Genomic DNA, 22,778 nt, shown 5'->3' on the forward strand with positions numbered 1-22,778 from the left:
TACCTGGAAGCCAGAAGTTGTTCATGATGTAAAAAAAAATCAGGGGAAGTGAGGAAAACAAGCCTGAAGGCAGACAGACGACTAGAACAAATGCTATTGCATTGTGGTTTTAATTTTCAAGTCTCTGAGCATTTGTTATGTTTTTTCGTCATTGTATTTCCTGTCAGTTGTTTTCTGTTTGTTTTTGTCCATATTTTTCTTATAGGCTTACATTTCTAATTCATTTTTAGGGATTATTTATATATCCTGGATATTAACCTTTATCAGTGATATGTATTGCTAATGTTACTCATAGTCTGTGTTAGTTTTTCACTGTGCAGCATCTTTTGTGGTACAGTTTTAAAATCTAATATACAAATTTGTCAGTCTTCCCCTTTCAAATTAGCATTATGTTTTATTCAAGGAAGTCCTTTCCTATCCTAAGTCATGTTTTCCATATTCTCTTTTTAAAATCCTATTTTGGTTTTCATATTTATGTCTTTAATGCCCTTGGGGCTTATTTTGTTTGTGGTATGATATAGGTATCCTAAAATTTACTTCCACAAAGGTAACCAATTGTTCTAGGCCATTTTTTGAGACTCTACAATTGTTTAAAAATTTTCTACCCTTGATATGTAGGGTTACCATGTGTGTGTTGGTCCCTCCTCCTGGTGTGAGTCTGTTTATGGGATGTCGGCTCTGTGTCGGCAGTCTGGTTTGTGTCCATGAACAACAGCACACTGTCTTCATTAGAATAGCTTTATGGTAGGATTTGACTTCTGCAAAGATTAGTCTTCTTCACCTGGTTTTATTTCAAATATGGCTGGGGCATTTTAGATTATTCAATGCTTTTTATGAATTTCAAGATAATTGTGTAAAGTTCCACAAAAAGCCTTAAGATATTAATTTATGCTTTGTTGAGTTTATAGATTGAGAAAAATGGTCACTTTTATATCTTCCCATTCATTAACATGATGGTATATGTCTCCTGTTATTTAAGTCATATTTTATATATTCTTTTGTTTTTATATATAAACATTATATGTATATTTTATGATTTCCTCCATAAATTTCTTGCACAGTTTTTTTCTTGAGATGGTATAGTTTGTATGTCTTTAAAAGTGGCACTTAGAAAATAACATTTTAAATTTATTGCTGCTACCACTAAAGAATATAAATAATTCTTATTTATAACCAACTCCTATCCAGAATACTTCCTAAACAGTTTTATTAGTCCTGTATCTATAGATTCTCTGGAATTATTGGCCACATTCATTGAACAGACATGAGGACAGCTGCTTGTTCTTAGCTTTGAAATGTATTCTATTGTTTCATCATTAAATATGCTTTTCCACTCCAGGATCTTTGTTGATTTCCCTTTTCAGGTTAAAGGAGATCACTTTCCTTTCTAGTTTGCTAAAAGATTTTTATTTAATTAAGTAATAGGTATTGAATTGTGTCAGCAGATTTTCCTGCATCAAATAATCACATGGCTTCTCTGAAGAGTTCTTTCAAAACTACCATATTTTGCCATGTATAATGCATACTTTCTGCCTAAATTTTTGAGGGAAAAAATAAGTATGCACATTATACATGGGTATAAAAATTACATACCATGGGTATAATAAAGGGAACAATAATCCTGTGCATAATGCAAACAAACACATGGGTGCACATTATACATGGCAAAATACAGTAATTCTCTGCCCTGGCCAGGTGACTCGGTTGGAGCATTAGCCCATATGCCAAAATGTTGCAGGTTCTATCTCCAGTCAGGGCACATACCTAGGTTGTGGATTTGATCCCCCATTGGGAGTGTACAGGGAGGCAACAGACTTATGTTTCTCCCTTACATTGACATTTTTGTCTCTCTCTCTCTTTCTCTCCCTTCCTCTTTCTCTAAAATCAATAAACATACTCAGGTAAGAAATAAAAATACACGTGACCTGTGGACATGAACAATGGTGTGGGGATTGCCTGAGGGAGTGGGGGCTGCTGAGTGGAGGGGGGAAAAGGAGGAAAATTGGGACAACTGTAATAGCATAAACAATAAAATATAATTTAAAAAAGATAAAATTTGATACCACTTTTAGAGGTCATCATGAGGATTAAATAAAAGAATATATGTTTTATAGAGTACTCCATTACTCCATTATTAGAGAAATGCAATTTTATTAATGCCAGGAACTCCCCAAGTTTCCCTGAACCTGAAAAGTTCTGTGGGCTCTTTCTGACAACTTATTTAGCCAGGCATTCATTCCCAAGTCTGCTGGCTTCTTAGATAAGCTGCATTATAATGGTAACATTTAAATTCAATACAAATGTATTTTAAGCAGCTATCCAGGTAACGTATTTCCAAAACATACTAGATGGAGAGATGAAGGTGCACATTGTACATGTCTGAGTGCATGTGGCTTTATTTTGGATAAAAGTTTGCTGAGCTTTCAATTATCATCTATTTCAAACAGGGCTTGTTGCTAATTAAGGGTTAGAACACTAAATTAGCAGTGAATTAATGCTCCTTTCTGTGTGATACTGTAGTATCAGGAAAATTACCTAAATTGGATTCAGGTAGTCAGAGTTATTCTGTCCCCAAATAATGGGGTCTAGAAGGATTATCTGTGAAACACTAGGAGCAGGGGATAGCCCTGCAGACAAAAACTGTGGTGTCCTTGCCTGCAGTGGATGAGCATTTAAAAATGGTGATTTAAAAGAAAATTTCCCCTCAGGGGCTTGTGCCAAGTATGTACAACATCTGACATTGGTTGACTTATAGGATTTGTGGGAGAATTCAGAACTCAGGCTCAGAATGAGCTCATGCAGTCAAAGCCAACATTGCCAAATTGGATTGCAATGCAAGCAAACCCTACCCAAGCCACCCTTGGGAGGCCAGACCATTCTCTAACATTTAGAAGACATTTCATGGTAATTCACCATCACCAATGCCTCTCCGTGATATAGCAGGGTTTCCATACCAAGACCAAAGCTGGGATATCTTCTTTTGCAGTGAGCAGTACTTGCACATATTATACTTTCTAATTTGACTTATTTTTTGGCTGTGTGTTATACATGGTCATTTTAAATGTGTTCTTCTGTGATGAGTTAGGCAGTGCCACCAAAATCCAAAAGTAACTGCAATAAGCTTGGCACCACATCTGTTCAGAAAAAAATGAGTCGTTTCTGTATAGAAGTTTACACGTTGCACATGTCCTTGTGAAGAGACTTATTTCTATCCGCATGGAACACGGACTGCAGAGGAGCATTCAACCGTGCCTGCTCATCCCTCTGACAACAGTGGGTCCTCAGGCTCTCTCTGGTCAGCTCTGCTGTCTGGGCCTTTGGGACCCATTGAGTGTATGACTGTTCTGTGTTTCTGCCCTAGCCATTCACCCTGCTCCAGCTTATAATAGGAATATTGACTGGTCATTGACTAGGCCTAGGCAGACAGACTTTACAGTAATTATGAGTGAAAGATGTCAGCGGTGAAGCATCTCATTCCAGATATTTCTACACATAGTCAATATCAGCTTCCATAAGCATGAGTGAGCTCCAAATGGCTTATAGTCATAAGGGAATGACCAACTGAATAGCTATTATTTCATCCAATTGATGCCGTGCTTCTTGTGTAAAAGAAAACAGAGATGCAGAAGCACACATTTTATATCTGCCTGGTTCTTCCTTTCAGTAGCTGCTGAAAAATAGTAACCATTTCCCCCTGGAAACCAGATCCTGGGGACACACTGTATGTTGCAAGTAGCAAATCATGTTAATTTTTAGCAAATGTTACCAAAAATAGAAATTTCTACCTGAACTTAATCATTAATGCTTTTAGTCCCAAAAGAAAGGTGAATGTGTATTTTCTAGAATCTCTTGAATCCTGTTTTACCAGTTAAATAAGGAGTACAGCTAAGAAAATAATCCAGCTCAAAGCAGTATCTTCTTGGCCTGCACAAGGTCCATGCTTTCAGGCAAGGGCAGAGATCAAGGCTTCCATCTGATGCCAGGACTGGATATAATGAGACCCAACCCACTTTCAAACAAAGGAGATCTCTTGCCTCACCTTCTAGATGCCACTGCATGTCAGTGTCATGTTACATTTTTATGATTACCCTTAAAATATTTACAGGGATTTTTTTCATTTGACTACAATTATCCTAGTGATAAAGACTTATTTATCTTTTCTTTATTTTTATTATTGACACTAATATAGATATTGCCATGTTCCTCCTGTTTGCCCATCTCTATCTAGCCCCTGCTCCCCTTCCCTCTGGCCATCACCACACTGGTGTCTGTGCCCACGGGTTGTGTATATAAGTTCTTTGGCTAATCCCTTCTCCTTCTTTCATTCAGTCTCCCCTTCCCCCTCCTCTCTGACAGCTGCCAGTCTGTTCCATGTATCCATGTCTCTGGTTCTATTTTGTCAGTTTATTTTGTTAATTAGATTCCACATATAAGTGAGATCATATGGTATTTGTCTTTCTCTGATTGGCTTACTTCACTTATCATAACAATCTCCATGCTTTTGCAAAAGGTAAAAGTTCCTTCTTTTTTTACAGCCATGTAGTATTCCACTGTGTAAATGCACCACAACTTTTTTATCCACTCATCTACTGTTTGGCACTTAGGCTGTTTCCAGTACTTGGCTGTTGTAAATAACGCTGCTATGAACATAGGAGTGCATATATTTTTTCTGATTAGTGTTTCAGAATTTATAGGATCTATTCTTAGAATTGAAATCACTTGGTCATAAGGCAGTTCCATTTTTAATTTTTTGAGGAAACTCCATACTATTTTGCACAGTGACTACTCCACTCTGCATTCCCACCAACAATGCACTAAGGTTCCTTTTTCTCCACATCATCCCCAGCACTTGCTGTCTATTGATTTATTGGTGGTAGCCCTTCTGGCAGGTGTGAGGTTATAGCTCATTGTGGTTTTAATTTGCATCTCTCTGATGATTAGTGTCACTGAGCATCTTTTCATATGTTTATTGAACATGTGTATGTCCTCTTTGAAAAAAAGTCTATTCAGATTCTTTGCCCATTTTTTAATTGCATTGTTTGTCTTCCTACTGTTGTATAAATTATACGTATTTGGAAAGTAACCCCTTATCAGATGTATCATTGGCATATATACATCTCCCATGTAGTGGGTTCCCTTTTCATTTTGTAAAGCTTTTTTTTTTCTGTGCAGAAGCTTTTTAATTTTGTGTGGTCCCACTTGTTTATTTTTTCATTTTCCTTGTCCTAGGAGAATATCGGCAAAAATACTGATATTAGAGATATCCGAGAATTTACTACCAATGTTTTCTTCTAGGACTTTTATGGTTTCATGACTTATATTTAAGTTTCTTATCCACTTGAGTTTACCCTAGGGTGTGGTGTAAGTTGGTGGTCTAGTTTCATTTTTTTGTATGTACCTGTCCAATTTTCTCAAAACCATTTACCAAAGAGACTATTTACTCCATTGTGTGCTTTTGCCTCCTTTGTTGAATACTAATTAATCATAAAGATATGGATTGATTTCTAGATTCTCTATTCTGCTCAATTGTTCTATATGCCTGTTCTTATGCCAGAACCAGGCTGTTTTGATTACTGTGACCTTGTAGTATAGTTAGATATTAAGTATTGTGATACCTCCAACTTTGTTCTTCTTTATCAAAATTGCTGAGGGTATTTGAGGTCTTTTTTGGTTCCATATAAATTTTTTTAATATTTGTTCTAGATCTATTAAATATTTCATTGGTATTTTAGCAGGAATTGTTTTGAATCTCTAGACTACTCTTGTTTGAGTAGTATGAGCATTTTGATGATGTTAATTCTTCTAATCCATGAACACGGTGTATGCTTCCAAGACTTGTTTTAACAAATAGCAAAAGCGGTTACTTGGTATTTTCAAAGCAACATTTCCCAATAACTGAAACATCCCCTCCCTGCAAAAATGTCAAATTTAGGGGCAGAATTAATTGAGGAATGGGGGGAGAAATTCATACCAGGCAGTTACAATTGCCCAAAGAGTACACAACTAAAAGTGGCAAACCCAGGAACTGACTTCAGAGCTGCCACTTTAAGTCACTGTGCTCTACAGTCTTTCTAACAGATGAATCGATAGTAGTGACAGTAATAGAGGCAGTAATGATAGTAACAATAGTAGTATCAGCCATTCCTTATTGAGTTCTTTGTATAAACCAGATATTAAGATGCTGTGCAAAGAATTTTCATAAATTACTTTTTTTACTCCTGAGACAGTCCTATGAAATGAATGCTATTATCATCCCCATTTTACAGAAGAGAAAATGGAAGATCAGAAATCAAGAAATTTGGTCAAGGAAGAGCTGGTAGTTGACTGAGCCAGATTTCAACCTAAGAATGAGATATTATTTCTTGTCTAGTTGCTACTCTATCCTGTCTCTCTAGAGAACAAGGGAAAGGAGACATCATTCTGTTAATACCATAGAAGGACCAAACACTGGACATGGGGACATGAACCCTGTAATGACATAGGTCAGATTTCAGGTCACATTTGTTTTGCTTTCTTCATTTGGGCAAGGACTGAGACCAGGAGCCATGTGAACCTGCTTGAAAAGAGCATGGAAATTCTGGGCTCCGCAGATGAAAACCTTGAACTTGAGAAATAAAGGCAAGGTGAGGTACTGAAGCATGTACTTCCTGCAGGGCACTGTGCTCGGTTCTATAGCACACTATCTCTAACAACCCTGTGATGGAACTGTTGAAACTCTCCTACAGATTAATAATCTAAAGCTTTGTGTTGCTTAGGCAGCCCTTGCACATTTCCCCACTGTGAGTGAGAAACAGGGACAGGGTCATGCACAGGGTGTTAACTCCAGAGTCTGTGGCCCTGGGGATCCCACTTCTGGAAAGGGGACTACATGCTTGTGATCCTTGCTCACACCTCTTCATCTGAGCTGCCTCCTGCCTGTGTCATTACATTTGCCTGTTCTTGGACCCTTTCAAGGTGGAGGACTTTGTTCTCTCCCAGAATGAGGTACTCCTTTAGGGTTCCCAGAGGTGTTGGACTGCTCCCAAGAGGCCTTGTCAGAAACACTTGTGGCAGGTATTAATAGTTGAAGGATGAAGTGACTTCCATGCAGTAGGTGAGGGTCAGGAATGCTAAATGTCCTGAACACCGTGGATAGCCTCATGCACTAAAAAGGCTCAGTTCCTACAAGACTTCCAGCTGTCACTCAGATTTTCATGCTACTGCAAACACCATTTATACCTACCCAAGACTTGAACTTGACTCTAATTTATATAAAAAGTATAAAATATTTCCCCCAAAGTTTTAAAATATACATTTTCCCCTAAGAAATGCATCTATTAGGCAAGAACAAGAAAATTGTTCTTTATTGTACATGAAAAGCCCTTTTTCAGCACACTTTCAGCTTTTTCAAACCCACTATGAGATCTGTATTAGTTTCCTATCACTGCTTAACAAGTTGCCATGAACTTAACACACATTTATTTCACAGTTCCTATAGGTTAGAAATATTTCATAGCTTAGCTGGGGCTTCAGGGCCTCTCAGAGGCTACAATCAAGGTGTCAGCCTGGGATGGAGTCTCATCTGAATGCTCATCTGGGGAAGGCTCCACTTCCAAGCTCATTCAAGTTGTCAGCAGATTTCACACTTACTGTTGGACGACTGGTCTCAGTTCCTTGCTGGCTGTCAGTTTCTTGATGTGGTTTTCTTCATAGAACAGCTCAAAACAATAGCTAATTTCATTGTTGTAAATAATGAGAGAGTCTACTAGAAATATGGGAGTCACAATACTAAGTAACAGTTATGGAAGTGACATCCTATCACCTTTGCCATATTCTGTTGATTAGGAGCAAGTCCTGCTCAGAACTCAATGGGAGGGGATTACACAAACTCATGAAAACCAACAGGCAGGGATATTCAGGGCTATAATAGAGTCTGTCCATCACAAGAGTCAAAGCTGATTTCTGCAGCTTCATATCAATGTTTTGGAGTTGAACACTGCACAACACCTTCCAGCAGAAGGAAGCTGTGGAATAGACTTTGAGTGGCTGCTGTTGGAAGTACTTCTACATTCAATTGGTCTATAAATCCAGGCCCAGTGAATCTAGTATAATGCTATTTCCTCAATTTAACAGATTAACAGTAAACCAAGTTGCATTATGCAGAGTGGGATTTAAATCATAAGGCTAACTTAGTGTAATCCTCAAAGAGAAGTCTTCTCCTTTTCCTACTTGCCATCCCATTTCCTCTGCCCGTGTCTTTCTATTCAGTGCCTTCTTGAATTTTTTATCTCAGATATTTCTGAATCACAATGATAATGTGTGTATATGTGTCTTTAAAGTGTTCATTGTTAATTATATAGGTTGGGTAATAGGTGTGTAGTCATGGTGACATCAGCCTTAGATATAAAAAATCTTATATTTGGCTGATTATATCTTTAAAGGATTTGCATCCCTCAGCACCTGGAAATTGGAATGCATTATTGTTCACTAGATGAGCATCAGGGGACAGAAATTAAAGCAGAAGTGTGTGTTGGTGTGTGTGTGGTGGGGGGTGGCTCTGGCAGTCTTGGTTCTTAAGTCAGCCAATGTAAAGGTGGACTTGGAGGGGTAGGGTTTCAGGGCCCACCCTTTGGCCTCATTGTGAGTACATGAAATAACAAGCCATAGCCAATGTTTTATAGGTCCTTCCCATAGCAAAGGGTTAAGAGGTAGGTCAAGCACTATGGGTTGGTTCCTAATGTGATGCAGCAGGTAGGACCAGGTAGTGAAGGCAGACCTTTCCATGGTAGTGATAAATTAGAAATGTACATCCAAAAAATCACAGAGGCCTGAGGGCCCCTTTTGAATCTTGATTCCTGCAGTGTGACCATGCAGGAATGAGGGAGACCTCTGTCTTTGAAGCTGAAAAAGTAAAAAGCTTGAGAATCAGATGTTCAGATCACGAATAGAGTATAGGTCAGAACCATTATTCCCTAGAACTGGAAAGGACTTTTAAAGAGTTTATATATCTAATACCTTAATTTGTCAGATGGGGAAACATCAATACAGAGGGCCAATGGACTTGCTTAGGCTGCACAGATATAAGCCAGAACCTGGGTGTTTTATGCCCTTTTCACCCTTTGAAGCAGGCATCCCAAAATGCTGGCACCTAAAAAAGCTTCACCAACTAGGAATGAGAAAAGCTAGTTTTTGTTTTGCTGTCTTAGTTGGTATTAGGAATGGATCTCTAGCCACTTCTCCTAGGTGTCATGGATTGTATAACAGTCTCATCCTCTGTCCCAGTGACCATTCCAGTGAGAGATTTGTACATCTGCCCCCCTTTAACTCTGGTAAGCCATGTCACTGCTTTTGGCTAATGCAATGAGTAAAGGTGAAATGTGTCACTTGAGAGTCAGCTCAAGGTTCACCATGTCTTTTTCTCAGCCATGAGTTGGGTAATATTCTAGGCAGAGGTTGCCATGTACATCTGAACCTTAGAGACAATGTGGGACAGAGTGGGACAGAGCCACAGCCATCTTGTGATGGTCAGGCAGTGTGAGTCACCTTTGCTCCCGGGGTCATTTAGGCTGTCAAAATCACATGGTCTTGCCCATTTTGTCTCACTTGATATGCTAGGTGGGCTACATACTTTCCATACATGTAGGTAGTCTCACCTTTCCCAGGTATACAGTCTTTCTCTAGGCTGCCTCCTCTTCCTGTGTCATTATCTCTGTGAATGACATGCCCTTACTTAGGGAACCTGGGGTTATCCTCGTCTCCTTTCCTCTTCCTTCCTACCAGTCACCAAGTACTGCATTCCCACCTCCCAAGCTTTATGTCTTCCTGTCCTTGATGCCTCTGCCCTTGTACAAGCCGCTCATTGCTTCCCTGGCTGCCAAGATTGCTGTTTTTACCCTAGTCTTGCCATTCCTCCCTCCAATCCATTCTCCATAAGCAGCCAAAGGGAGCATACCTCTTTGGAAAGTTTTTCAAAGGTGTGCTGCAAGAGCAGATGTAATATGGCCTTCAAAGCCCTTATAAAAATGGCCCCACTGGAATCTCCCTGTGTTCCTACTGGGACCATTCTCTTTGCTATTGTCCAATTTCTCTATTTTTAAAGAAAATTTATAAGGCTGCTTGGAAACTTTATCTCCTGCCTGCACCACTCAGCCATGGGTCATCCTTATGCCTCTCCCTCCTGTTTGGTCCTACTCACTTAACTAACCCCTACTCATTTTTGAATCTCAGCTTGGAGTCACCTACTCTCTGAAGCCTTCCCTATTTGCTGAAGTATGAGTTAGATGTGAGTGGCTCACAGCACTCTGTACTTCCTTGATCATTTCTCTTCATGACACTGTATTTTAATTTTCTGATGTGACTTTCCCCAATTGACTATATTCATTGTTGGGCCCTTAACAGTTTGTAAAGCAGGTTCTGGCACATGGTAAATGCCCCTTGAACATTACCTTCTGAATGTTGGGTCTTCATCTTGAAGGCAAAGAAAACTAATGCCCAGACACTGGACTGAAAGACCTCATTTTGGAAATAGGCAATTTGGGGTAATAAGTATTTATATTTCATTTGTTGGAAGCAATTAGAACTTTCAAGAATACAGGAATGAGCTACATATGGTATAAAATATGGGTAATAGTTCTGTCTGTTCTCAGAGTGCAAAAAATCACAAATTTTTTATCAAGACATAAATATTTTAAAACAAACAAAGCAATTGTGCATGCTGGGAGAGTTTGGCTCTGTGTGCAGGATGGGATGGGGGCAAGGACTGAGTAAGAACATACTTGATTCCATGGGTCCAGGCAGCTTCAATGGGGAGTTTGTGTACATGAGAACAGTGTTTTATTTTTTAAAAATACATCCACAAGAGATTGTTCACCAGGGAGTCCAACCTTTTCCTCCCTGTTCTGTGCTGAAAACATGACCCAAATTCAGGGAACTGAGTTGGAAGAGATGTTAAGAAATAAGAATCAGCAAAGTTGGTGAGAGGAGAGCTGGGATTCTGAAGCTTCCTGCAGACATTGTGGTTGATGAGTGCATTCCAGTGGTTGTAGTGGATTTGCTGGGCAGAAGCATTCAGATTGGATCATGGATTTTATTTCAGTGATTCTTAGGGAATCATTCCCAGGGCCCACTGATGCACACTTTATCTGTGGGTCTATTTCTGTCACTTGAATGTCCCCACTTTTTGATCCTTAATAAGTAAGGCAGCTAGGGAACACTAAGCCAGAATCCACCCACATTCTTCGAGTATAAGAACCATGAGGTATGGTTTCCATCTCCTTACACTGAATGATCACAGTCCCCCACATGTATTGTTTATAGAAATCCAGTTAGCCATGGCTACCAGATAAAAAGACTGTCTCAGTAGGTAGGTAAGTAGGTAGGTATGTGGGTAGACAGCAGACAGACTGACTGATGGATGGATGAAAATGCACAGGGGCATATGTGGATAAAGGAAGACTTTATAAGGAGCATAGCTATGAAAATATGTTTTTCATGGCACTTATTTGAAATTTATTAAGTCAGCACAGCCATTCTGACAGGCGTGAGGTGATATCTCATTGTGGTTTTAATTTGTATTTTTTTGATGATTAGTGACATTGAGCATCTTTTCATATGTCTATGAGCCATCTGTATATCCTCTTTGAAGAAGTCTGTTCCAGTCTCTTGCCCATTTTTTAATTGGGTTATTGTTTTTTATTTGGTATTGAGTTTTGTAAGTTCTTTATAAATTTTGTATATTAACCCTTTATCAGATATATTATTGAATATGCTTTCCCATTCTGTGGGGTTGTCTTTTCATTTTGTTGATGGTTTTCTTTGCTGTGCAAAACCTTTTTAGTTTGACATAGTTCTCTTTGTTTATTTTTTCTTGTGTTTCCCTTGTCTGGGCATCAGAATGACTATCATCAGTAAATCAACAACCACCAACAAACAAGTTTTAGTGGGGATGTGGAGAAAAGAAAGCCTTCATGCACTGCTGGTGGGAATGCACATTGGTGCAGCTACTGTGGAAAGCAATATGGAGTTACCTCAAAAAATTAAAAATGGATCTGCCTTTTGATCCAGTGATCCCACTTCTGGGAATTTATCTGAAGAAACCTACAACACTGATTTGAAAGAATATATGTACCCCTATGTTTATTGCAGCATTATTTATAATAGCCAAAATTTGGAAGAGACCTAAGTGCCCATCAGTAGATGAGTGAATAGAGAAGCTGTGGTACATTTACTTAATGGAATACTACTTGGCCATAAAAAGAAAGAAATCTTACCCTTTGTGACAGTATGGATGGATCTGTAGAAGTATTATGCTAAGTAAAATAAGCCAGTCAGAGAAAAATGAGTACAATATGATTTTACTCATGTGGAATCTAATGAACAGAATGAAATATCAAGCAAAATAGAGACAGACCCATAGACAGAGAGCAGGCTGGCAGCTGTTAGGAGAGAGGGTTGGGTGCTGTAGGTGTAGGTGGCAAAAGTTCTTGCTCCCATAGCTGCATTTGAACCTCAAAAACCATCCATAGGAGCTTATATTGTGAATATTTCTTTTTCTTCATAAATACATTTAGAAAGAGTGATTGTTTCAAACACAGCAGACAGCTAGGAAGGAGTGCAGGTGAGAGACAGACTGAATGCTAATGGCAGGCAAGGAGCTTCCTGCTGGCTCCTACGTTTAGCGCTGATTGTCCCATGGACACTTGGGAATTGAAGTTTGGAAAACAGGAATTTCTATGACACTCTCCCTGATATTATGGGGCAGAATATCAGAGTATAGTTCACTTTTAAGGAAGTGAGAGCCCAAGTTTTCCATTTATAGTCTGGTTCAGTGTCTTAGTTTGTTGTATTTTTATGCTTTTGCTATTTATTGATTTGCCCAACATGAATGATTGTTCAGCAAACAGGGCTGCATTAATGCGTTAAAAGCTCATTATAAGGATAATGGACACTAAGTAAAAAGGAATCAAATGATGTGAGTATAAAAGGTTTTCCCTAGACAGCTGAAAATAAATTGAAAACAAATTCAATTAAAATAACATTCAACCTTTTTTATGTCTTCTATGGTATGATTCTTCTAAAGAGAGTGACCAAAGCTAACAAATTGCTGTGAATTGCTGCCCTCCTGCACTGGACAGACCAAAGCCGAGCTTGAGTTTCCAGGGAGCCGCTTGAGTAAGCCGTTCTTCCAGGCCATGTGTTCCTGCCTCCCCAAATACCTCCCTATCTCTACATCTGCTTGTCATATCCTAAAGACCCTTTTGGGCAAGGCAAATTCCCCATCATCTCATATCTTCTTATCTTCTAAACCTTGGACCCCAAACCAAAACCTTGGTCTATCCCCAGCCTGCACTTATATCCACACCCAGACCCACACCACAACCCTACTTTCAAATAAGGTCCCATTCTTAAGTAAGGGGCTTTAGGACTTCAACATACTTTTGGGCGGTGGGGAAACACGATTTATCCTGCCACATGAGGCTACAGTTGACTGGCCTCCTAGCTGTACCTCTCACTTCCCTGAAGCAGTTTGAATCAGGTCCTGGCACTCTTTCCCTTACAGCCCCTAGAAGGCTTTCATTGGCCCTAAGGCAAAATCCAAGCTCCCTGAGGCAAATGAGGTTCTATGAGAGCAGGATGCTGCCAGCTCTGCACCACTGAAGCCTTTACTTGTGGCAGCTTTACTGAAGGCTCCCTTCGTCTCTGCCCATGTTTTGCCTGCCTCCTTCATCCCACTATACCTTAGATGTTTCTTCTTTCAAGAGGTGTTCCCTCCAAAATCATCCTCCACTACAGCTCATCTCTCTGCCTCTCCTATGCGCTTCTCACATCTGTATTTACATAAATTATCAAGGCTCTTAACTGGCCGATGGGCTAATTGGCCCATGGCCTTTGAGATAAGAATAATTTTTAAAGTTTTAAAGATTGGAAAAAAGTAGGTAAAGAAAAATATGCTACACTGACCACATGTGGCCTGCAATATTTCCGATATTTACTCTCTGCCTCTTAATAGAAAGTTTGTTGGCCCTGGTCTTGTCTACTGTCAGTACCCTGACTGCTGGATCTGGAAAACCTCATATGTTGCCTGACACAGAGGAAATCTCCAATAGATGTATGGTAGTAGGATAAATGAATTATCAATGATGGTTGATTTCTAGTGGCTGTTGGTTGAGCTAAAAGAAATGAATTTTTTAATAACTACCAGAGGAAATTCTACGGTAGTAGATACAGGTTTCAATAATTTAACAAATTTATTTGTCATTTAACAAATACTTAGTGACAACTGGTGGTGTTTTCGACAATGGTCTAAGCACCTGGGAAGGAGATTGATAAAGTGCTTCCCTGGAGAAACTGCATCCAGGGGAAAGAGATAGGGAGTGTGAGGAAGATTTCAAGCAGGGAGACACCTGCTAACATGGTGAGAAATTGAATGGAGATTGGTAAAAGTTCAATGTTTCCTCTGTGGTGGGGAAGGGGAGGAAAAGAAAGAATATGTACTCTAATTTTATCTTCTTTTTATTTTTATTGAATTTATTGGGGTGACAGTGGTTAATAAAATTACATAGGAAGTTTTATTTTCTCAGTACACAGATACCTTCCCTTAGTGACAGGCAAGTCCTCTGTAAATGGACCAATTGTTGCTTTGCCTCTGGCCCAACAGAACCATCTCTCCTAGGTCAATCCTGGGTTCCTTTTCCTCAAGGTCCAGGTGTAAAGGACAAAATAAAACTTTAGCATCCTCAACCCCAGCCTTGGTGAGAAAATTGATCATTGATCTTGTGGTGTAGGCCATGGAAACTCTTGCAGAAATGGCTGGAGGCTGCAGCCACCAGCAGACAAAGGGCTCAGCCCTTGGGTAGCTACCATCTCTCACTACGAGGCCTGTCATAAAGGATCTTAGCTGAAATTCTGCCTCAACTTTTATGTTTTTCCAGGTTGTTGCAGTTTTAACGTCTATTTTCAGACGCAGGGTGAATCTGAGATGTACAATCTGTTGGTTGACTGAGCTTCTTATAATTCAGTGATTCATTTCAGCATTTTTCCTGGTGAGCCTCAAGGAATCAAGCTTAAGGGGAGCATTAAGCCAGATAGGAAGTCTTTGTTCTGCTCACTTTTGGCTAAATTAGAATCAGTGTGTGGGAATTAACTCTAAGTCTTTCTACCGGCACTTCCCAGGATCTTTATTTCCTAATGGTATTTAAATTTTCTTTTTAACATAAGTCCTGGAGAGGTGTCTTTGTCCTCCAAATGTGCAATGGCCTCATTATACAGCTGGCAATGCTCTTTGTCCCTCTGCCTGACATCTCAGCTTCAAAGTCATGCCCCTTTCCTGCGGGCCTTTGTTCAGTACGAGGTGCTGGGCATGCCTGGATTTGAGGCTCCCAGCCAACAGCCCTCCTCCCTGCCCCAATGAAATGCCAAATCAAGTGCCCAGATTTCAGAATATTTAAAATATTTAAAATTATTCATGCATAACGATGTGGAATACAATCAAATTCACTTTGTCGCAGAATGGTGGAGAATTCATTTTGTAAGAAGAATGTACAGCATAATGAGTCTCATGGTTTGGTGGTAAGCCCTGGCACGAGCAGGTTATCAGAGCTGTAAGATGAGACCATCCTTCAGGCCTGTCCATCTCACTCTGTGCCTACCTGGGGATCCTCACTGGAGGTGCTGTCAGCATTGGACATGTGAGGCCCTTTCAAATGAGGGGCCTGGCCGAATTCCCGATCCTTCTCCGTGGCCAATAGGCCTTGTTTTCTCCACTGTTCCTCAGCACAGTGTCCTGTTTATTTCATTTAGAGCATGTTTTCTGATCTGGTAGCTATCCTATTTCATTTACCTGTGTGTATTCTGTTTACTCCCCCCACTAGAACACAAACCCTCTGAGAGTGTAGGGTACATGTAGTGCGGGTCACCCCAGTATCCCCAGTGCCTAGTCTCCAGTAGACCCTGTGAGTGATAGTGTTGTCAGTGGTATGGATGGATGTCAGTGAGTTTTGCATAACACCCGAGGGTTTTAGAATGGGGTACCGGCCACACAGGTTGCGCAGTGCTTCAACACCAAAGCCAACCAGTTGGTCTGGTAGTTAAACCTACGTGCTTTTCCTCATGCTTCTGCTCGGTTCCCCTTGTCTACTGGGGTCCATGGCTGTGCTAAGGTTATTCAGTTTTAAGATTTTGAATGTGAAGAACTCTGACCCCTTGTCTTTGTTTTCCTAATGTTCTATCTTTCATGTTCTTCACTTCAGTGACTTAGCTCTCATTCTTCCTGGGCTCTGCTGTCTTCCCACTTTTCAGAATCCCTCTTCTTTTACTCCAGCCATCACTGGCCCATGACCTCTGAAGCTGGGTCCCTGCTACTGTCCTGGGAGCCAGTCCTCTGGGACTCCTCTACTCGTGACCCGATTAAGACTCTGTCATGTCCTTGACCTCTCCGTCTGATTGCATTATTTGGCTTTTCAATGTTAGTTAAATATTTCAGTGAAGTTTAGAGATTAGAAGTATGAGTTATAGAGCCAGGCAGCCTGAGTTTGAATCCCAGCTTCACCGTTTGTTAACTAGCTGTGAGTCCTTTGCAAACTGCTTAACCTGTCACTGCCTCTGTTTCCTTGCCTATAAATAAGGATAGTAATGGTATCTTCCTCATATACTATAGAGTTGTGAGGATTAACTACAATAATATGTGGAAGCACATATGACAGTACCTGGCATGTAGTAGGTACTCAATACAGATCAACTTTTTTTATCATTCACGTCTCCTAAAGAGTCCTCTTGTCTGGTGCTGGGAGGCTTCGAGTGTGTGTGAGGCTACCTGTATAACTGTAATGGTTGGTTAAATGGGCACTTGGCCTGAGCTGCTCCCTGTGGAGGGGGGTGGTGACCTAGCCTTTTATAATAGTAGCAGTGACCCTTGGGATGGTCAGCATCTGCCTCCACCCAGCTAGAGTGGGTAGTGCTCTGGCCATGATACTCAGGGTGCCTCTTCCTGATAGCTGTGTGGCCTGACAGGTGGCTGAGGCCCTTGGGAGCAGAAAGAAAACAGTAGAGAAGACCTGAAGCCTGTGGTGGCGTGAGCCCAACCCAAGGCCAGGAAGCAACAGGCTATAAAAAACCACCAGGCCAGGAATGGGACAAAATGCTGAGGAGTAGCCTGATTAGTACATCAGGCCTGCTCCCTACTGAATTGTCTGCTTCAGGAATGGCAATGGGAGGTGTCCTGAGAAATGGGCTGGAACCAGATGCCACATGCCCAGCAGCACAGCAGTGAGATTCAAGCAGTGACTGGTCAGAGACCCTCAATGATGACTGAGCCCTACATACCCCCTGTTCCTTGGATCTCAAACCACTGGGCAGACAAAACTCAGCCCCATTGCGGCTCTACCACCCATTTGGCTGGGGACAGCTTTCCCCAAGCAGTTCTCCATAACAACCAGCAGATGGCGCAATTTCCCCTGTGTGTGGAGAGTTTTCATTGCTGACAACCAGGGATAATAAATACCCATACCATTCAGAACATAAAACATAGCAGACAAAATACATTCGAGGTGCAGGTTGAGATAGCTTTAATTTTTTTTTACAGACACAAGATGAAATATACATTAGATTTTAGAAAACATTTTTACATTCATTTTCTCTTCCTTCATCCCCACCAAAGAAAGAAAAAGATCAAAGTAGATATTAACCCCCTTTTGGAAAATGGGAAGGCTGCATCTGAGTCCTTCACCTGCATTTGATTGTAAGATTTTAAATGGAATCATTCCACCCAAGACTTTATGGTAATATTATAGCTGTAACGATATGGATAATGAGACTAACAGAAATAAAGGCTACTATTTATTAAATGCCACTACTGACTAAGCATTGTTTAATCCATAAAGCAACAACATGAGGCAGGAACCCCACAGTGACTGCACTGACAGATCTTGAGAATATGTCATGAACTCTGCTCCCTGTCTCAGAAGTAACTGGCATCAGTGGACAGGAGTTAACTTGCAGCACAACTCATCCTCTCAAACAGAAACGTGACAACCTGACCTCTTTGCTTAGGTGGTAATTCTGCTACTATTTCCTCATGTTCTGGTTAGCTGATAGAGGCAAATGTAACACAGGACAGGTTATGTATTAATAATACTGTATTTTGCCGTGTATAATGTGCACCCAAGTTTTAGGCCCAAACTTTCAGGAAAAAAAATTTGTTTTAATTTTTTAATCACATTTTTAAATTTGTAATTAGAAATAAAGTCAATTATTGTATTCCAGGATGTTATTTTGCATATGAGAATCATTATTTCTAGAGTTTTATTTATGCATAATAAAATAATTAAAAATATTTGTGTAGATATGAATTAGTATTGCCCATGTATAATGCACATTCTCATTTTGTCCTCAAAAATTTGGGTAGAAATTGGGTAAAAATTTGGGTAGTGCACATTATACATGACAAAATACAGTAATAACCACAATGACAGCTATCATGTATTTATCCCTTACTGTGTTCCATGTCTTATTTGAAGAGAATCTTTTAAGACCCTACTGCACCATTGCTGGATAGGAACTCATTTTAATCACCACCTCACTGATGAGGGAAGTGAGATCCAGAGAAGTTTAGTAATGCTGCTAAAGTCACATGGCTAGCAAACAACTTTGAACTCCAGAACAGGCACTCTTACATCAGCTGCTAAGTTAATGGCTCTCAGATCTTAATTGCCCGAGTGATTTACCTCTGTTTTTTCTTGGTTTCACACAGCTTCTTCATTTGCCTGAGATTTCACTTATAAGAGCATTTTCTTAATGCTCTGTTCTTTGCCTCTGTGGAAGTATTTGAAGTGGCTTTTGCTTCTTAGCTTACAAACATGCAGCTTAATGAACCAAAAACACAGCCCCAGGTGGTTAGTCCAGATTGGTGCTTGGGACACACTTAATATCCCAGGATAATTCCATATTTCTAAATTTTTAGAGGGGTTTGACGATTTGACATGTAAGATGTTCGTCTTGGCAGAGTTGTTTTGTCTTTGCACATCTCTCTCCTCTGTCTCAAGAGCAAAGGGTACCTTCCCCCTTGTTTTCAGAGTCAGCCCGGCTGAGCAGGTCATGTTCTTCAGCCTTAACTGAGGGCTCTCTTTTGTTCTCTGCCCCATCTCTCCCTTTGTTTTCTCCCTTTTTCTTTGTACTCTGCTTTCCTCCATCATCTGAGCTCTTTGTTTTCAGACACACATTTGGGTGCAATGTTTGGATGAGAATGGATTGGTTAGGTGTACGTTTCAGCTCCCTGGTGTGCCATCAAACTTTTTGCATTGCCATGTGGATTTTGAAAGCACCTCATTGGCATATAGGATGGATTTTCATCAGAAGGGTTTGTTTTCAAGCCTAGTAAAAATTTTTGTCTGGAAAAGATAGCTGTCTCTTAATAATTCAATGAAGAGCACTTTGTGCCTGGGGAGCAATCCTGTCGCTCTACAGATGGGGCTGTTGCTGGCATCCCTGTCACCCCACTCAGCCTTCCCCAGGGGCTCCAGCCCAGCAGCTCCAGTGCCTCCAGTAGCCCCTGTGTTTCATGAGGCCACTCTCTGAAACTGGACAAAAAAGCCAGTGTCCCAGGCAGATTCATGAAGGAAGGGCTTAGCCTGCTCTTCCCAGAGGAACTTCAGAGGAGAAGAAGTCATTCCAATGGTTGATTTGGACTGAAAGTAGAGGAAGCAGAGAGCAAAGGCAGCTTGGCATAACAGCTACTTTGCTGGGAGTTGGTGAGACCTTTTTCCCTTCCCTAAAAAGTTCTGCTTGTTCTTATGTTTTTATAACAGTAAATGAATTCCAAACTAGCATTCTTAGAACTGGGATTCTATGATTATGGCAGAAAAATGTAAGTGGTCAAAGTAAAAATTCAAATTTTGTGATCACTTGTGCCCTCATAATTAGAAGTTGGCCACTCAGCTGTTCCCCCAAATCTGCTTCTACACAGATCTGTGAGCCTCTGTCCGCTGTCTCCCTGCCCCATTCCAGCCCTCCATATCCGTTAGTGCCAAGCCACTAAGTGGGAGCTTCTAACTTTCAGGGTCTACCTGAGTCTCAGTGTCTACTTAAGACTTTCAGTCCCAAGGATGCCTTGGTGTGGCTAACACCATGCAATGGTGACAGGAGCCTCTCTTCCCAATACTTGTCATTTTTATCACTTGTACCTCAAGGCTACCCAGCTCATGTGCAGCGTCTCTCCATTTATCTCTTTGAGCTAGGATTTTCTGCTTTGAGCTCGGTTTTCGCCAAGCCCCACATATGAAACAATAAGTACACAAATAAATAAAAATAAAGCAGACAGAAGACAAAAGGGGTTTGTATGCCACTCCTCTGACAGTAGAATCTCAAATTCAGCCCATTATATCAGTTGGGGACACACCCAACACATTCTGCTTCCTCCCCTGGGTTTTATTTCTTCCCAGCACAAACTCTTCTTTGCCTCTAGACACAACACAGAAAACCCGCTTTGTGTATATAAACAGTGCTTTTAAACAGCTCTCAGTAGGTGGTGGTAGAATAAAAGTGGTAGAAGTTGTAGTCATCCCAACTAAGCGAGCCCCTTTTCTGCATTTGACTCAGTGCTGAGTGCCTTACAGGGCTTCCCTTGCTCAGTCCTTCCAACCTTCTTGTTCTAGTGTTATGCCCATCTTTCACACGAGAAAAATGGGAGGGTAAGTCAGTCACCCATGATGTCACAGTTAGCAAGTATTGGGACCAGAACAAATATCCAGGGATGCCTGATGCCAAAACCTGTATTGTTAACCTGCTTTATGATTTTGCTCCCCTCCCACAAAGTACAGAACTCATGGCAGACAGGGACTGGGATGTTTCTTCCAGTGTCTGGGCTCTGGGGAAGGCTGCCCCAAGTGACCTGTTCCCTATCATACCTACCAGGACAGGTTATAGAACCTTTCTGAGTCATAGTTACCTACACTAATGACTATGTTACAAATCCTAAGGATGAAGTTTTAAAAATTATCTAGTCTTAATAATATAACAGAAGCCAGTAAAACAGCTAATTCATTCACATTTTATATCTGATCTACAAATATACTGAGTGTTTGGGAACAGCAGACTCTCTTCCTTTTCATTGGTTTTGGCTCATATTAAACTGAGTTTGCCTTTCCTGGGTTCCAGTGGGTCCCAGGAAACATGAATGGCTCAAAAGGATGTTGATTCACCAAGAAAAGTTGGCCTCAGAGTGAATATCCGTAATAAAAACCTACCATGTGATTATTCCACAAGGGACGATGTTGACTGCACGTGCTCCATACAAAGGTTTCAGGTGAGAAACATGTCACTTCTCTGTGCAGTTGAGTTCCCACTTCAGGCCTCAAAATATAGGTAAAATCTCTGTTATGATAGATACTCATTTATCCTCTGTTTTTTACCCATAATCTATAGTTGTCTTAATTTTTTTCTTGATTATGCTCAGGCATTAACTAATACTGACTAACTACAAACCAACATAATTATTTCTATCTGTTCCTGCAGTAAATATAACACCAGCAAGGAGCTAGAAGAATAACAGCATATTTACAGAAGACAGCTAATTAAACTGAGTTCCAATTGCTTTCCCTTGCCAGAAGGAGCCATTTTCACAGCAAAAAAAAATGGGCAAATGTTTGCATGCTTACCAGGAACAACTCAAGGTAACATAATTCAGGGTTCCCAAGACAAAAATTCACCAGTAGACAAATTTACATGAGCAATAAAAATCTCATTAAGGAAGATATGAAGATTTTCTTACTACAGCCCAACAATTGAAAGGGGTATCATTTTGGTGGGTTTATTTAAGGAATAGTATATATTTCATTATTTCATAATGAAGATAATTGCAAAGGACTCTTAGACAATCCTTGAAGAACACTTCAATTTTTGAATCTTTCTTTCCCAGTTTATAAAACTACCTAACCATTCTCAGCCTCATAATTTTTAAACTTTCTAACATCTGTGCATTATTGAGCCCAGTATAAAAAATTGTGAAAAGTCCTAACAACCACACTTACCCCCTCATTTCCTTTTGCTTCTCATTTATTTCAGGGACTTGATCCAACTCGATCTTTCATGTAGAAGTATGGATGCTCTAGTCCTGTGATTTCTGGAGTTTAGTTGAGTTCATTAGCAACAGTCACATGCATGGAATTCCTCAGGCAATTCTAGATGTGAAAGCACACCTTAAGTTTGCCTTCTCTTCTGGGTTTGTTCAAACTCAAACCAATCACAAACCACAGCTTCCCCAAACAACACTCCCAAAAGAAGCCACACATGGCATTATAAGATGCCAGATCCCATCTATACGAGGAAGAGTGTTTTTTCCTTACCCTAGCTTCAGTAGAGTAAATCAGGAACACATTGGTGCTTTTGGACTTGTACTACCTACAGAATCTTTCCAAATATGTCATTTGCTGAATTTCTGGATACTGTGATGATTTTTATTACTGCCTAGATATAATTCCTGATTTTGTTTCTGTCTACTGGAAGTAGTGATTTGGCAGGCATCGGCACTTTTTCCATGTTTAATTAATTCCTTTAATTTTGTGGTAAATGAGAATAATGGGGCTTAATTTTGCTATTTATGTAAAACTGATTCATAATTATGGAGAGTACAGGAGATTTGGCTTTACAAATGAAAATTAAGTGACTCCTGGGGAAAAAGCAGAAATGGCAGCAAAACAGATGGTAGGGGGACATGAAGGTAGGTTTTATGACTTTTGCTGAAGTTGAAATAAGGAAGCTTCTGGAGTCTTGTTTAAAGGTCTAAATGAGCTCAAGTAGGATGATCTAGA

The sequence above is a fragment of the Phyllostomus hastatus genome, unplaced genomic scaffold, assembly GCF_019186645.2.
Source record: "Phyllostomus hastatus isolate PE091 unplaced genomic scaffold, TTU_PhHast_1.1 phas_contig_16, whole genome shotgun sequence".
NCBI classification, from domain to species: Eukaryota; Metazoa; Chordata; class Mammalia; order Chiroptera; family Phyllostomidae; genus Phyllostomus; species Phyllostomus hastatus.